Below are 13,302 nucleotides of genomic sequence, written 5' to 3' on the forward strand. Positions count from 1 at the left end.
GCTTCTCTTCTGTTTCTGCATATTAACAGCAGGTGTTCATCATCAGTCCTCAATCATCACTTAATTAAACTCATCATCGGCTCATTAACTTTACTCTGCTGCTCAGTAAATTTTGCTCATATGCTCAAATTTTGCTCATTTGCTCAAATTTTGGATCATATGTTTTGTCCCAGCTAAGATCTTAAAATGTTCTTTACTTCTCATAGTAACAAATAATGATAATAATTGTCATGGTCACATATATTGCTGTATATGAAGGGATATTTATTTATTAGCATGATGGTTGCTATATTTTAATGAAACAACTGTTTACTATGTGAATGGAGCTATCAAACCGACACGAGCGTTGAAAATAATACATAAGCTAAACTTTTTCAGGTTTTGTGCAGCCATATATACATATAAGTAATATCACAGTATAAAAATAACCTACAACACGAAATCTCTAGGACAGGTGAACTTTCTGACGACACAGCGTCACCAGCACAGACCAAACACTGCACAAAGAATGAGATATTTCAAACATGATGTGACCTCAGCATTAATGTAACAATAAAAATAACTTACCGCACAAAATCTCTGTAATGGATGAACGTCTGACAGCGCAGCGTCAGGCACACAGACAAAATAATGCACACATAGTGAAATATTTTAAATGTGATGTGAGCAAAACATACTGTTTATCAGAACAGGATAAAAATAACCTACCGCTCTAAATCACTATGACAGGTGTACTTGCTGACAGCGCAGCCTCACGAACAAAGACAAAATGCTGTACAAAGAGTGAAAAACTTCGAACGTGATGTAACTAGAACATATTGTGCATCAATATAACAGTATAAAAATAACTTACCACACGAAATCTCAACAACAGGTGTACTTTCTGAAGGCGCAGCCTCACGAATACTGCTCAAAAAGTGAGATATTTCAAACATGTCGTGAACAAAACATACTGTGCATCAATATAACAGTATAAAAATAACTTTCCACACAAAATCACTTTAACATACGAATTAATCTCGACAGCAGATGAACTTTCTGACCCGATAAATTGAGCATTTAGAGCAAGAGAAACTTTGGAAAATCCTCAGCGCTGATTGGCCCTGATTTTAAACTTTAGACAATGCATCCCTCCGATTAGCCCAGGGTCTAAGCAAACTGTAGACAATCGCGGCTTCTCGTTGGACGAGAGTCTACAGTCTACAGTTACCATTGCACGTTCCCTGGGCAGATGTCTGCGAACTCCCCAAATGTGGGAATCTCGACTGCATAATTTCTGGTAGTGGGGGACTGCGTTCGCGCTCTCCCCTGAGCACAGTGGTTCAAGACAGAGTTCAGGCGGTAGCGTCGGGCCCGGCTGGAGCGGCGCTTCCCTCTCTTCCTCGTCCTTTGCCAAGCCTCTTTTGCTCCAGTAGAGCTGCGCGCGCCTGTGGAAGGCCTGCCAACCCGTCGCTGGAAGAGTCTGTTCTGACGTCGAAAACTACTCGAAAGGTCCCCCCTCAAAGCGGTTTGACCAGGTGAAGGAACACGCAAAGAGAGCCCCCGGTGGCTTTTGTCCGCCAAGCGAGTGTGCCCTGTGGAATGTCAGGATTTTATTTGCCGGCCTGCCGCTGTTACTGATGGAACGAATGCAGACCGTGTGAAAGGTCATCATTTTATCTGCCATTAAGTAAGCGAACGCTTCTGCTCGGATCAGAGGTAACTTTGTTTCAAGAACTGCAATCTTTTGCAGACGTCTGTGGCGTTTTAGGCAGAGGGACGGTTCTAAACCAATCTGAACCAGAGGCAATTTCGCAGCCAGCCGTCGGTGGTTTCCCGTCCCAGGAATGTAAGGTGCTTGCAGCGAGAGGTTGTTTCGTTAGCGCTTCCGCTTTCGTCAGTGAAGTTCTTTTGCGGAACGTTTGTAGATCCCGTCGTGTTCTTCAAGCTATGTCGTTTGAGCACTGTGCTGATAGGCTGACGTAAGAAAACAGGACACAAAATATACAAGGCAAGAGTGCAAAGCACGGAGCTCTAGGCAAAGGCGGTCCGAACCGCAGCAAAGCAGGAGGTCGACATGTCCAAATAGACCAAATCAGAAACTAAGCAGAGAAAAACGACATCTGTAGAGAAAGAAAACAGATGGAGGAAAAGAAAGAAAGAACAGGAGGATCCCCTCCCCTCCCCCCATAGAGGGTCTGTTATCCCCAGATCGAGTGCGTCCAGTGGAATCCATGTGTTGGCAGCCCCAACTGATGACAAAACACAAAGCAAGCATCTGGAGGAAGCTCAAACTCTTCATGCGTTGCCACAGTTACTAGCGAGTGGTTTGCAGGCACAGGCACGTCTGCTGCAAGTACAGCGCCGTCAGGGGACAGGGGTTGCTGGCCCATTCCCCATGCTCGGTTGCTGGGCATCACCGCCCTGGAGTACGGCCGATAGAAAACGGCGGCTGCCATTTGCGCCACCCGGCAACTCATACCTACCTGGCAGGGGAGATACCATGATCAAGAAGGTGGTTCACCCAGGGCGAGGCTTGGCCATTGCACTCCGGCCACGCTGACCTCTGCGAATTCCCCAAATGTTGGAATCGCGACGTCATAATTTCTGGTAGTGGGGGACTGCGTTCGCGCTCTCCCCTGAGTACAGTGGTTCAAGACAGAGTTCAGGCAGTAGCGTCGGACCCGGCTGGAGCGGCGCTTCCCTCTCTTCCTCGTCCTTTGCCAAGCCTCTTTTGCTTCAGTAGAGCCGCGCGCGCCTGTGGAAGGCCTGCCCACCCGTCGCTAGAAGAGTCTGTTCTGACGCCGAAAACTACTCGAAAGGTCCCCCCTCAAAGCGGTTTGACCAGGTGAAGGAACACGCAAAGAGAGCCCCCGGTGGCTTTTGTCCGCCAAGCGAGTGTGCCCTGTGGAATGTCAGAATTTTATTTGCCGGCCGGCCGCTGTTACTGACAGAACGGATGTAGACCGTGTGAAAGGTCATCATTTTTTCTGCCATTGAGTAAGCGAACGCTTCTGCTCGGATCAGAGGTAACTTTGTTTCAAGAACTGCAATCTTTTGCAGACGTCTGTCGTTTGGGGTTTGCAGGGAATTTTTTCGTCAAATCCTCGTACAACGTCAAGTCATGACATTTGACAGATCCACGCCCTAGTATCATGGGTCATCCAGTGAGCAGAGAGCCATAAAACAAGGATAAAACAAGGATAAAACAAGGCGTACGCGTTGGTCAATCGAGCGGACAAAGCCAACTCAGCGTGACAAGCTCCCTGCAGGTATTAGGGCCAATTTACAATCCGGGCCCGACACAGCTGTACAGGTCCTTGCGAAATGTCCCCTTTCGTCACATTTGAAGCACCTGAATTCTGGGCGTTCCTTCATCACATTTTCTGAGCTTCTGCATAGTCGACAGGTTTTTACCTGATTGGTGTGCATGACTCTAAAGTGCTGTGGAGCTTCCGCCGTCTCGATTTTGGTACTGTATGGTAAGGAGACCATCTCTTCCGGAAATCTGTTTTTTACAAACCTTGTTCCATCTTCTATGCTTGTGCCAGGATACAATCTTCTTTTAATTTTAGATATGGGGAAAACTCCCCATCTCTCTAGCTTGCTTAAAATTTCTTCATTTGCTAGGTAAACAGGCAGATGCTTGAACGAAACAACATAGTCTCTGTTTTGTAACCTCCGTACTTCAGATTTCACTCCTTTAATTGTCAATCCATTGTCTATTAAAATTTCGGTGTCATCTTCAGTCTCCATTGTTACTTCATACTCCCTTTGTTTGTTTGGGTCTCACCGCCAGCATTCTTCCTTCTCCAATCAGCTCCGTGACTGCTTTGGTTATATCAAATCTTCTTGCATCTTTTACATTTTCTACTTCTACAGTTACTGTTGCTTCCTTTGTGCATACTCTTCTTTGTACCTCTTGCTTATCCTTACCTTTCTCACCTCTTCGTTGGCCGGGCTCTTCATTTTATTTATCTCTTTGTCTGTTGTCAAGTCCATTTTCTTTCCCTCTCCGTCTATTATCCAGCCCATTTTCTTTATCCTTTCTTGCAAGTCCCTCCATTTCCATGTCGTTGCCGGGGAATCTGTCCATGATTAAAAATAAAACACACTACATAACCACCCTTCAGTCAGCAAAATGCTGCTGTTAGGTGGTTTTTAAAGACAAAAAGAAAACAAACAAACAAAAACACTCAAGGTCAATAAACAAAAAGGTAGACAAACAAAATGGGGAGAGCCTTTCTCTCCTTACTGCTGCCAACTCACTTCCTGTTTGCTCTATAGCCCCCTCAGGGTGGTGTGGCCGTAAGCAATGACAGCTGTCAAGTGTTGGCTATTGAAACTAGGCGCAGCCCCAGGAGGTGAGCACAGATTAGCTGCCTGCAGCGCCAATGAGCTGGACAGCCGGAGCTGGGCAAGCTGTGAAGCACCAGATTCCATGTCACGGTACTGCGGTGTGGCTCCCAGGAGACAGCTCCTGCCAAGCTTGCATGTCAGGATGGCCGAGCGGTCTAAGGCGCTGCGTTCAGGTCGCAGTCTCCCCTGGAGGCGTGGGTTCGAATCCCACTTCTGACAAACCGAGGCTGCGGCAGTGCGCTCAGGCTGAATTCTTTAACTCTCTGCCCCCATGTCCGAACGATACAGTAACACTGACAAAGTGCCGCATCACACGGGCTTTAATGCAAGTGCACTGAAAGGGGATCAAAAGAATTGTCCTGGGATGGTGTTGCTTTTTAAGGTTTGCAGGGCATTTTTTTCGTCAAATCCTCGTACAACGTCAAGTCATGACATTTGACAGATCCATGCCCTTGTATCGTGGATCATCCAGTGAGCAGAGAGCCAATTGAGAATGTGCGTAAAAGCAAATCTGAATGTTTCCGCCCAGTTGCTAACAGGAGACCCTCCGCTTGTAAAGCCATCGTGATAACCACAGGAGCCTCCGGTTAGGGTCAGAGCACTGTCTTGTGGTGCCAGCGCAGAGAGACGGAAAGTCACTTTCCACAATGTTTTCATTCAATGTTCAACGCTGGTGGAATCACCTTCCCATTCCCACTCGGATTACGGATACACCGGTGTCCTTCAAACGACAGCTAACACCCATCTCTTCAGAGTACACCCGAACCCCGGTGAATATCCCTCTCTCTAAAGAAAACGAAACTCCTACTCCAGCACTAAATTCTCTGAGCACAAACAAATTACTTGGAATAAATAGCCCTTTTTCGTATGCATTGCCTCGTCTTGTTGAATACCTCCACTATTGTATGTCGCTTTGGACAAAAGTGTCCGCTAATTGTATGCTTCCGCCCAGTTTCGAACAGGAGACCTTTAGCGTGTAATGCAAACATGATAAACACTACACTACGGAAACCAATAGGCCAGTGCTGCTTCAAGTATTTATAGTCTTTTTTTATAGAGCTGTCTTGTACGGTCTGCACCGTGAAGGGCCAGCAAACGCACTGGCCACCTGCTCATGCACAACACAAAGCTAAAAGAAATCAGATTCTACGCAAGTTTGCGACACCGCGAGGGGCGGTAAACACTGAGCTGAATTCAAACTTCTAGCCTCACACCGCTCTGCAGAAAGAATGCTTTCAGTGAACGTCAGTACTCAACAGAAGCCTGATTTGACAATTGTCATAAAAGCCAGAGGTTGTTTCCGCCCAGTTTCGAACTGGGGACCTTTCGCGTGTGAGGCGAACGTGATAACCACTACACTACAGTAACCTTCAGGCAGATCGAGCTGATAACCCTTTTTGATTGGGTGCCTGTCGACGATCATTGCTGGTGCGGCAGTGGATGCTATTATTTTCTCGCCAAAAGAACAGCACTGTTTCTGCTCGGTTTCGAACCGAGGACCTTTTGCATGTAAGGCGAACGTGATGACCACTACACTACAGAAACCCCACAAGTCCTTTCACCAGCGAAGTTAGGCCTGCAAGGATAAAACAAGGCGTACGCGTTGGTCAATCGAGCGGACAAAGCCAACTCGGCGTGACAAGCTCCCTGCAGGTATTAGGGCCAATTTACAATCCGGGCCCGACACAGCTGTACAGGTCCTTGCGAAATGTCCCCTTTCGTCACATTTGAAGCACCTGAATTCTGGGCGTTCCTTCATCACATTTTCTGAGCTCATGCATAGTCGACAGGTTTTTACCTGATTGGTGTGCATGACTCTAAAGTGCTGTGGCGCTTCCGCCGTCTCGATTTTGGTACTGTATGGTAAGGAGACCATCTCTTCCGGAAATCTGTTTTTTACAAACCTTGTTCCATCTTCTATGTTTGTGCCAGGATACAATCTTCTTTTAATTTTAGATATGGGGAAAACTCCCCATCTCTCTAGCTTGCTTAAAATTTCTTCATTTGCTAGGTAAACAGGCAGATGCTTGAACGAAACAACATAGTCTCTGTTTTGTAACCTCCGTACTTCAGATTTCACTCCTTTAATTGTCAATCCATTGTCTATTAAAATTTCGGTGTCATCTTCAGTCTCCATTGTTACTTCATACTCCCTTTGTTTGTTTGGGTCTCACCGCCAGCATTCTTCCTTCTCCAATCAGCTCCGTGACTGCTTTGGTTATATCAAATCTTCTTGCATCTTTTACATTTTCTACTTCTACAGTTACTGTTGCTTCCTTTGTGCATACTCTTCTTTGTACCTCTTGCTTATCCTTACCTTTCTCACCTCTTCGTTGGCCGGGCTCTTCATTTTATTTATCTCTTTGTCTGTTGTCAAGTCCATTTTCTTTACCTCTCCGTCTATTATCCAGCCCATTTTCTTTATCCTTTCTTGCAAGTCCCTCCATTTCCATGTCGTTGCCGGGGAATCTGTCCATGATTAAAAATAAAACACACTACATAACCACCCTTCAGTCAGCAAAATGCTGCTGTTAGGTGGTTTTTAAAGACAAAAAGAAAACAAACAAACAAAAACACTCAAGGTCAATAAACAAAAAGGTAGACAAACAAAATGGGGAGAGCCTTTCTCTCCTTACTGCTGCCAACTCACTTCCTGTTTGCTCTATAGCCCCCTCAGGGTGGTGTGGCCGTAAGCAATGACAGCTGTCAAGTGTTGGCTATTGAAACTAGGCGCAGCCCCAGGAGGCGAGCACAGATTAGCTGCCTGCAGCGCCAATGAGCTGGACAGCCGGAGCTGGGCAAGCTGTGAAGCACCAGATTCCATGTCACGGTACTGCGGTGTGGCTCCCAGGAGACAGCTCCTGCCAAGCTTGCATGTCAGGATGGCCGAGCGGTCTAAGGCGCTGCGTTCAGGTCGCAGTCTCCCCTGGAGGCGTGGGTTCGAATCCCACTTCTGACAAACCGAGCCTGCGGCAGTGCGCTCAGGCTGAATTCTTTAACTCTCTGCCCCCATGTCCGAACGATACAGTAACACTGACAAAGTGCCGCATCACCCGGGCTTTAATGCAAGTGCACTGAAAGGGGATCAAAAGAATTGTCCTGGGATGGTGTTGCTTTTTAAGGTTTGCAGGGCATTTTTTTCGTCAAATCCTCGTACAACGTCAAGTCATGACATTTGACAGATCCATGCCCTTGTATCGTGGATCATCCAGTGAGCAGAGAGCCAATTGAGAATGTGCGTAAAAACAAATCTGAATGTTTCCGCCCAGTTGCTAACAGGAGACCCTCCGCTTGTAAAGCCATCGTGATAACCACAGGAGCCTCCGGTTAGGGTCAGAGCACTGTCTTGTGGTGCCAGCGCAGAGAGACGGAAAGTCACTTTCCACAATGTTTTCATTCAATGTTCTACGCTGGTGGAATCACCTTCCCATTCCCACTCGGATTACGGATACACCGGTGTCCTTCAAACGACAGCTAACACCCATCTCTTCAGAGTACACCCGAACCCCGGTGAATATCCCTCTCTCTAAAGAAAACGAAACTCCTACTCCAGCACTAAATTCTCTGAGCACAAACAAATTACTTGGAATAAATAGCCCTTTTTCGTATGCATTGCCTTGTCTTGTTGAATACCTCCACTATTGTATGTCGCTTTGGACAAAAGTGTCCGCTAATTGTATGCTTCCGCCCAGTTTCGAACAGGAGACCTTTAGCGTGTAATGCAAACATGATAAACACTACACTACGGAAACCAATAGGCCAGTGCTGCTTCAAGTATTTATAGTCTTTTTTTATAGAGCTGTCTTGTACGGTCTGCACCGTGAAGGGCCAGCAAACGCACTGGCCACCTGCTCATGCACAACACAAAGCTAAAAGAAATCAGATTCTACGCAAGTTTGCGACACCGCGAGGGGCGGTAAACACTGAGCTGAATTCAAACTTCTAGCCTCACACCGCTCTGCAGAAAGAATGTTTTCAGTGAACGTCAGTACTCAACAGAAGCCTGATTTGACAATTGTCATAAAAGCCAGAGGTTGTTTCCGCCCAGTTTCGAACTGGGGACCTTTCGCGTGTGAGGCGAACGTGATAACCACTACACTACAGAAACCTTCAGGCAGATCGAGCTGATAACCCTTTTTGATTGGGTGCCTGTCGACGGTGCGGCAGTGGATGCTATTATTTTCTTGCCAAAGAAGAGCACTGTTTCTGCTCGGTTTCGAACCGAGGACCTTTCGCGTGTTAGGCGAACGTGATGACCACTACACTACAGAAACCCCACAAGTGCTTTCACCAGCGAAGTTAGGCCTGCAAGGATAAAACAAGGCGTACGCGTTGGTCAATCGAGCGGACAAAGCCAACTCCCAAGACAAGCTCCCTGCAGGTATTAGGGCCAATTTACAATCCGGGCCCGACACAGCTGTACAGGTCCTTGCGAAATGTCCCCTTTCGTCACATTTGAAGCACCTGAATTCTGGGCGTTCCTTCATCACATTTTCTGAGCTCATGCATAGTCAACAGGTTTTTACCTGATTGGTGTGCATGACTCTAAAGTGCTGTGGCGCTTCCGCCGTCTCGATTTTGGTACTGTATGGTAAGGAGACCATCTCTTCCGGAAATCCACTACACTACAGAAACCCCACAAGTGCTTTCACCAGCGAAGTTAGGCCTGCAAGGATAAAACAAGGCGTACGCGTTGGTCAATCGAGCGGACAAAGCCAACTCGGCGTGACAAGCTCCCTGCAGGTATTAGGGCCAATTTACAATCCGGGCCCGACACAGCTGTACAGGTCCTTGCGAAATGTCCCCTTTCGTCACATTTGAAGCACCTGAATTCTGGGCAATCCTTCATCACATTTTCTGAGCTCATGCATAGTCGACAGGTTTTTACCTGATTGGTGTGCATGACTCTAAAGTGCTGTGGCGCTTCCGCCGTCTCGATTTTGGTACTGTATGGTAAGGAGACCATCTCTTCCGGAAATCTGTTTTTTACAAACCTTGTTCCATCTTCTATGTTTGTGCCAGGATACAATCTTCTTTTAATTTTAGATATGGGGAAAACTCCCCATCTCTCTAGCTTGCTTAAAATTTCTTCATTTGCTAGGTAAACAGGCAAATGCTTGAACGAAACAACATAGTCTCTGTTTTGTAACCTCCGTACTTCAGATTTCACTCCTTTAATTGTCAATCCATTGTCTTCTACAGTTACTGTTGCTTCCTTTGTGCATACTCTTCTTTGTACCTCTTGCTTATCCTTACCTTTCTCACCTCTTCGTTGGCCGGGCTCTTCATTTTATTTATCTCTTTGTCTGTTGTCAAGTCCATTTTCTTTCCCTCTCCGTCTATTATCCAGCCCATTTTCTTTATCCTTTCTTGCAAGTCCCTCCATTTCCATGTCGTTGCCGGGGAATCTGTCCATGATTAAAAATAAAACACACTACATAACCACCCTTCAGTCAGCAAAATGCTGCTGTTAGGTGGTTTTTAAAGACAAAAAGAAAACAAACAAACAAAAACACTCAAGGTCAATAAACAAAAAGGTAGACAAACAAAATGGGGAGAGCCTTTCTCTCCTTACTGCTGCCAACTCACTTCCTGTTTGCTCTATAGCCCCCTCAGGGTGGTGTGGCCGTAAGCAATGACAGCTGTCAAGTGTTGGCTATTGAAACTAGGCGCAGCCCCAGGAGGCGAGCACAGATTAGCTGCCTGCAGCGCCAATGAGCTGGACAGCCGGAGCTGGGGAAGCTGTGAAGCACCAGATTCCATGTCACGGTACTGCGGTGTGGCTCCCAGGAGACAGCTCCTGCCAAGCTTGCATGTCAGGATGGCCGAGCGGTCTAAGGCGCTGCGTTCAGGTCGCAGTCTCCCCTGGAGGCGTGGGTTCGAATCCCACTTCTGACAAACCGAGCCTGCGGCAGTGCGCTCAGGCTGAATTCTTTAACTCTCTGCCCCCATGTCCGAACGATACAGTAACACTGACAAAGTGCCGCATCACCCGGGCTTTAATGCAAGTGCACTGAAAGGGGATCAAAAGAATTGTCCTGGGATGGTGTTGCTTTTTAAGGTTTGCAGGGCATTTTTTTCGTCAAATCCTCGTACAACGTCAAGTCATGACATTTGACAGATCCATGCCCTTGTATCGTGGATCATCCAGTGAGCAGAGAGCCAATTGAGAATGTGCGTAAAAACAAATCTGAATGTTTCCGCCCAGTTGCTAACAGGAGACCCTCCGCTTGTAAAGCCATCGTGATAACCACAGGAGCCTCCGGTTAGGGTCAGAGCACTGTCTTGTGGTGCCAGCGCAGAGAGACGGAAAGTCACTTTCCACAATGTTTTCATTCAATGTTCTACGCTGGTGGAATCACCTTCCCATTCCCACTCGGATTACGGATACACCGGTGTCCTTCAAACGACAGCTAACACCCATCTCTTCAGAGTACACCCGAACCCCGGTGAATATCCCTCTCTCTAAAGAAAACGAAACTCCTACTCCAGCACTAAATTCTCTGAGCACAAACAAATTACTTGGAATAAATAGCCCTTTTTCGTATGCATTGCCTTGTCTTGTTGAATACCTCCACTATTGTATGTCGCTTTGGACAAAAGTGTCCGCTAATTGTATGCTTCCGCCCAGTTTCGAACAGGAGACCTTTAGCGTGTAATGCAAACATGATAAACACTACACTACGGAAACCAATAGGCCAGTGCTGCTTCAAGTATTTATAGTCTTTTTTTATAGAGCTGTCTTGTACGGTCTGCACCGTGAAGGGCCAGCAAACGCACTGGCCACCTGCTCATGCACAACACAAAGCTAAAAGAAATCAGATTCTACGCAAGTTTGCGACACCGCGAGGGGCGGTAAACACTGAGCTGAATTCAAACTTCTAGCCTCACACCGCTCTGCAGAAAGAATGTTTTCAGTGAACGTCAGTACTCAACAGAAGCCTGATTTGACAATTGTCATAAAAGCCAGAGGTTGTTTCCGCCCAGTTTCGAACTGGGGACCTTTCGCGTGTGAGGCGAACGTGATAACCACTACACTACAGAAACCTTCAGGCAGATCGAGCTGATAACCCTTTTTGATTGGGTGCCTGTCGACGGTGCGGCAGTGGATGCTATTATTTTCTTGCCAAAGAAGAGCACTGTTTCTGCTCGGTTTCGAACCGAGGACCTTTCGCGTGTTAGGCGAACGTGATGACCACTACACTACAGAAACCCCACAAGTGCTTTCACCAGCGAAGTTAGGCCTGCAAGGATAAAACAAGGCGTACGCGTTGGTCAATCGAGCGGACAAAGCCAACTCCCAAGACAAGCTCCCTGCAGGTATTAGGGCCAATTTACAATCCGGGCCCGACACAGCTGTACAGGTCCTTGCGAAATGTCCCCTTTCGTCACATTTGAAGCACCTGAATTCTGGGCGTTCCTTCATCACATTTTCTGAGCTCATGCATAGTCAACAGGTTTTTACCTGATTGGTGTGCATGACTCTAAAGTGCTGTGGCGCTTCCGCCGTCTCGATTTTGGTACTGTATGGTAAGGAGACCATCTCTTCCGGAAATCCACTACACTACAGAAACCCCACAAGTGCTTTCACCAGCGAAGTTAGGCCTGCAAGGATAAAACAAGGCGTACGCGTTGGTCAATCGAGCGGACAAAGCCAACTCGGCGTGACAAGCTCCCTGCAGGTATTAGGGCCAATTTACAATCCGGGCCCGACACAGCTGTACAGGTCCTTGCGAAATGTCCCCTTTCGTCACATTTGAAGCACCTGAATTCTGGGCAATCCTTCATCACATTTTCTGAGCTCATGCATAGTCGACAGGTTTTTACCTGATTGGTGTGCATGACTCTAAAGTGCTGTGGCGCTTCCGCCGTCTCGATTTTGGTACTGTATGGTAAGGAGACCATCTCTTCCGGAAATCTGTTTTTTACAAACCTTGTTCCATCTTCTATGTTTGTGCCAGGATACAATCTTCTTTTAATTTTAGATATGGGGAAAACTCCCCATCTCTCTAGCTTGCTTAAAATTTCTTCATTTGCTAGGTAAACAGGCAAATGCTTGAACGAAACAACATAGTCTCTGTTTTGTAACCTCCGTACTTCAGATTTCACTCCTTTAATTGTCAATCCATTGTCTTCTACAGTTACTGTTGCTTCCTTTGTGCATACTCTTCTTTGTACCTCTTGCTTATCCTTACCTTTCTCACCTCTTCGTTGGCCGGGCTCTTCATTTTATTTATCTCTTTGTCTGTTGTCAAGTCCATTTTCTTTCCCTCTCCGTCTATTATCCAGCCCATTTTCTTTATCCTTTCTTGCAAGTCCCTCCATTTCCATGTCGTTGCCGGGGAATCTGTCCATGATTAAAAATAAAACACACTACATAACCACCCTTCAGTCAGCAAAATGCTGCTGTTAGGTGGTTTTTAAAGACAAAAAGAAAACAAACAAACAAAAACACTCAAGGTCAATAAACAAAAAGGTAGACAAACAAAATGGGGAGAGCCTTTCTCTCCTTACTGCTGCCAACTCACTTCCTGTTTGCTCTATAGCCCCCTCAGGGTGGTGTGGCCGTAAGCAATGACAGCTGTCAAGTGTTGGCTATTGAAACTAGGCGCAGCCCCAGGAGGCGAGCACAGATTAGCTGCCTGCAGCGCCAATGAGCTGGACAGCCGGAGCTGGGGAAGCTGTGAAGCACCAGATTCCATGTCACGGTACTGCGGTGTGGCTCCCAGGAGACAGCTCCTGCCAAGCTTGCATGTCAGGATGGCCGAGCGGTCTAAGGCGCTGCGTTCAGGTCGCAGTCTCCCCTGGAGGCGTGGGTTCGAATCCCACTTCTGACAAACCGAGCCTGCGGCAGTGCGCTCAGGCTGAATTCTTTAACTCTCTGCCCCCATGTCCGAACGATACAGTAACACTGACAAAGTGCCGCATCACCCGGGCTTTAATGCAAGTGCACTGAAAGGGGAT

General features: G+C 47.0%; 1 protein-coding gene and 10 non-coding genes across 14 annotated transcripts in view; 6 read left to right on the forward strand and 5 right to left on the reverse strand.

Annotated features, from left to right (window-relative positions):
- The window catches only part of zgc:113135, a 1,020,739-nt gene that overhangs the window by 936,301 nt on the left and 71,136 nt on the right, over window positions 1-13,302 (forward strand). The gene's annotated exons all lie outside the window — the stretch shown is intronic.
- Window positions 2,458-2,621, forward strand: LOC141384168 (U1 spliceosomal RNA). The gene has a single exon (XR_015486910.1). It is a non-coding gene; the product is annotated as a U1 spliceosomal RNA (small nuclear RNA).
- Window positions 4,475-4,557, forward strand: trnal-cag (transfer RNA leucine (anticodon CAG)). Its single transcript has one exon. It is a non-coding gene; the product is annotated as a tRNA-Leu (tRNA).
- trnav-aac (transfer RNA valine (anticodon AAC)) lies at window positions 5,811-5,883 on the reverse strand. Its single transcript has one exon. It is a non-coding gene; the product is annotated as a tRNA-Val (tRNA).
- trnal-cag (transfer RNA leucine (anticodon CAG)) lies at window positions 7,215-7,297 on the forward strand. The gene has a single exon. It is a non-coding gene; the product is annotated as a tRNA-Leu (tRNA).
- Window positions 8,374-8,446, reverse strand: trnav-cac (transfer RNA valine (anticodon CAC)). The gene has a single exon. It is a non-coding gene; the product is annotated as a tRNA-Val (tRNA).
- On the reverse strand, window positions 8,540-8,612 carry trnav-aac (transfer RNA valine (anticodon AAC)). The gene has a single exon. It is a non-coding gene; the product is annotated as a tRNA-Val (tRNA).
- trnal-cag (transfer RNA leucine (anticodon CAG)) lies at window positions 10,154-10,236 on the forward strand. The gene has a single exon. It is a non-coding gene; the product is annotated as a tRNA-Leu (tRNA).
- Window positions 11,313-11,385, reverse strand: trnav-cac (transfer RNA valine (anticodon CAC)). The gene has a single exon. It is a non-coding gene; the product is annotated as a tRNA-Val (tRNA).
- trnav-aac (transfer RNA valine (anticodon AAC)) lies at window positions 11,479-11,551 on the reverse strand. Its single transcript has one exon. It is a non-coding gene; the product is annotated as a tRNA-Val (tRNA).
- Window positions 13,093-13,175, forward strand: trnal-cag (transfer RNA leucine (anticodon CAG)). Its single transcript has one exon. It is a non-coding gene; the product is annotated as a tRNA-Leu (tRNA).

The sequence above is a fragment of the Danio rerio genome, chromosome 4 (assembly GCF_052040795.2).
Source record: "Danio rerio strain M-AB ecotype USA chromosome 4, GRCz13ab, whole genome shotgun sequence".
Lineage (NCBI taxonomy): Eukaryota > Metazoa > Chordata > Actinopteri > Cypriniformes > Danionidae > Danio > Danio rerio.